The following is a 3,944-nucleotide window of genomic DNA, read 5'->3' as shown; positions in this document are numbered from 1 at the left end:
GAGTTAGAGGCCAGTCTAATCTACCTAGTGCATTCCAGGCCAGTCAGGCTACATAGTGAGGCCCTGTCTCAAAAATAAAAATAAAATAAAATAAAATAAATAAAAAAATAAAAGTCCGAATATACAGGGGCTGGAGAGATGGCTCTGTGGTTAAGGGCACTGACTGCTCTTGCAGAGGACCTGGGTTCGGTTCCCAGCACCTACATGGTGGCTAACAACTGTCCATAACTCCAGTTCCGAGGGAATCCAACGCCTTCTTCTGACCTCCAGGGGCATTGCATGACATGGGCGCACTTACACACGTGCAGGCAATACACTCATACACGTAAAATAAAAATACTAAATAAACAAAGTCTGAATACACAAGCTAGATTTCTAGCCATTTCATGCAGCAATTTCAGGTATCCCAGGAGTGACCTTCAATATATTTTGTATTTGATAAGGCAAAGTCACCGCTAATCAAAATGGACCCAGCCCTGGAGTGAGTCAAGAAGAGCAGAATGAGACCGAAAGACTTACTTAACCAACAGTGGCAGAAATAATCTGGCAAACAGCTTGGGACCTAGTATATGACACTGAGATGCACATCGTTTTCCCAAAACGTGAACAGCCACTTTGGAAGGGCAAATGGAACAAAATTGTCTTACGGGACATCAAGATGGCTCAGTGGACAAAGGCACTTGCTGCCAAGCCTGTGTTCAATCCCTAGGACCCATGTGGTAAAAGGAGAGAACCAACTCTCTCTCTCTCTCTCTCTCTCTCTCTCTCTCTCACACACACACACACACACACAAATACATGTGATTAAAGTTTTTAAATCATTTTTAATTTACCGTGTTCACAAACCTACCAACCCTACATATACTTAAATTCCTAGCATGACCAGGCTCAGACAAGACAGAGTGACTAAGTCTGTCTGCTTGCTCTTTCTCCTCCCTCCTCCCTCCAGGCTCACTCTTTCCTGGCATCCTTCAGACCCAGTGTTCTGTTAGGGAATGCAGCTTCCTAATAGAGATGCTCCTGTTGTACCCTGAGGTGTCGAACGCTCTCGATACCTCCTCCATCCTATCTGACATCACCCTGCCTGGCCCATGATGCATCAGCACCTTCCTCTTCACTAAGGAACTGTGAACTAGATATTATTTAATTTCTTTGGTTGAAAGAGGTTCTCACTCACTGGCATCACTTAGTAAGAATGGCTGGGAATGTTGAAAAAAAACAAAAATTTTTAGATGACTCTCTTCTCTTGTTGCTGTAACAAAACAGCTGAAAAAAATCAGTTCAAGGAAGGAAAGGTTTATTCAAGCTCATAGACTGGCAGCAATGGCTTAGCATCAGGAGTGTGAGGCAGCTAGTCACATCAGGTCTGCCATCATCAGGCAGAGAGAGATGCACGGCTGGTGCTCAGCTCATTTTCTCCTCTTTACTCAGTCTAGGATCCCAGCCCATGGAGTGATGCCACTCACATCTAGAGTGAGTTTTCCTAATTAATCTAATCTAGAAACTCCCTCAGACATGCCTAGAGGTTTGTCTTCTAAGTATTAGAATCTCCTCTCAAGTTGACAGTCAGAATTAACCTCTCACTGAGTCCATGAAGAGGATTTTTTGGAAGAAAGCTTCAAAGTGGGCTACATAGTAGAGGAAGGAGGTTAGTTCTGTTCCTGCTGCGTGGAGTTGGTCCTGTTCCCTTTCTTCCTAGGCCTCATGGGATTAAATGATAGTAACAATGAGCAATGCCTTCCTGGCCCTGCCCTGCCCATGGTGCAACTATCCACCCCATCCTGGCACTCAGCTAGGGAGCAGGATGCCAGGAGGCTAGGGCTGTGGAACTCAGCCAGGCCAAAGGTCTAAACTGGGAACTTGGAAGGAGGATCAAAGGAGTCTTCCCGCATATGAAATGTAAAGGAAGGGATAGGGGCAAAGAAGAGGCCCAGCTCAAAGTAGTCTCTGCCACACCCCCTGCATGCTCCCCCCATACCTGCTCTCTCTGCACAAAATGCATTGAATCAGAAGAGCTTCTCAAGTTTCCAGAATCAATGAGAATAAACAAAGCCTTGGGGAAATAATATCTCAATCCATTGTTCATTCATCTGTTCATCATTCCCAAATGTCCTGGGGTCTATCTATGCAAGATACTTGTAATTTGTTTCATGATAGAGTATCAAAAATATCTCTGAAAGCACTGGCAAGATGGTTCAGTGGGTAGAGGTGCTTGCTGCCAAGGCTGATGACCTGAGTTCAATCCCTGGGATTCTGTAGTGGAAGGAAGAGAACAGACTCCTGCAAGTTGTCTGCTCACCTCTACATGTTCTGTGGCACATGCCTGTACACACAGACACACACACACACATACACACACATAAAAAAAATAATATAACCACAGCCCGCCCTCACCTCTCTCTGCTCCCCTGGACCTGCACCACCGGCTAACTCTCCTAGCCTGCACTCCTATCCTCAGGCCTCTTGGGGTAAGTCCATAGCGCAGCCCTCCGTGCCTTGACTCACCCAGCCACATTCACCCTTCCATCTCCCCCGCTGTTCTCTACTCCTAGTATGGGCCCTGCGCCATTCCTAGTCTTGGGGCCCCAGACACCTGGGGAACCAATACTGCTTCCTGACCCTTCTCACCCAGACCAACTTAGTGCCTTCCCTGGGCCCTAGGAGCACTGCTTCTGGACCTGGCCCCACCCTCATCTCTCTCTGCTTCCCGGGACCTGCACCACTGGCTAACTCTCCTAGCCTGCACTCCCATCCTCAGACCTCTTGGGGTAAACCCATAACGCAGCCACGCTTTGACTCCCCAAGCCACATTCACCCTTCCATCTCCCCCGCTGTTCTCTACTCCTAGTTTGGGCCCTGTACCATTCCTAGTCTTAGGGCCCCAGACACCTGGGGAACAAATATTGCTTCCTGATCCTTTTCACCCAGACCAACTTGGTGCCTTCCTTGGGCCCCAGGGGCACTGCTTCTGGATCAGGCCCCATCCTCACCTCCCTCTACCTACCTCCCTGATCCTGCAACACCCACCAGCCGCTTTCTGGGGCTGACAGCCTCTTTCTGGGACTCCGAGGCTTACCTTACTCTCCCTGATCCTTTGCATCCAGTACAACCCAGCAACTCAATCCACTCCCTGGGAAATCTTGGGGCTTCTTCCCACCCCATCTGCCTTTGCATCCCTGCGTGGCACGGCCACTGCCAGGATCTCAGGTCAGTCCAACACCCAAGTTCCTGAGGCCAAAATCATTCTTAGAAGATTCCAGACGTAAGGAGAAAGTCTGAAAACTTTTGACCCACATTGGAATTGGGTCACTGCGGAACTCCTGAAGACAAAATCAATCTGGCCATGACAATATAAAATCAAAAGGGAGAAACAGAAGCTTAGAAGAACCAGCTCTTCATACCCAAAAAGTTAACCATAAAGACACATAAAGTTCAAAAAAAGAAGTAGAAAGAAACTTGAAGGCCTGAGTATCACACAAGAGTCAGAAACTACAAAAGAAATTCACATGTCAAAATCACAGAGAAAAAATAATAACATGAAAAACCAAAATGACATATCCCCACCAAATACCAGTAATCCTCTAGAGGAGCACAATGAGAACCCCCTAGAGACAATGCAGGACGTGGAACTCAAAAGAACAATGATGAATATGGTAAAAGAATTCAGTGAATTTAAAGAACACACAAACAAGGTAATCAGAGAGCTGAAGGAAGATAGGGATAAACTTCTGGATGAATTCAGAAAAGAGCTAGAAATATTGAAGAACACTCAGGCTGAAATAAAGAATGAAGTGAAACATTCCAAAAGCCAATTAGAAACGACAGAAGAAAGCCTGACCAATAGGATGAATGAAATGGAAAAGAGAGTATCAAGACTGGAAGATAAAGTGGATGAACTGGACCACTCAAACAAAGACTATGAAAAATTTAAGAAATCACAAGAA

Source organism: Nannospalax galili, unplaced genomic scaffold (assembly GCF_000622305.1).
Source record: "Nannospalax galili isolate Female #2095 unplaced genomic scaffold, S.galili_v1.0 scaffold220, whole genome shotgun sequence".
NCBI classification, from domain to species: domain Eukaryota; kingdom Metazoa; phylum Chordata; class Mammalia; order Rodentia; family Spalacidae; genus Nannospalax; species Nannospalax galili.
This window is presented reverse-complemented; position numbering follows the sequence as displayed.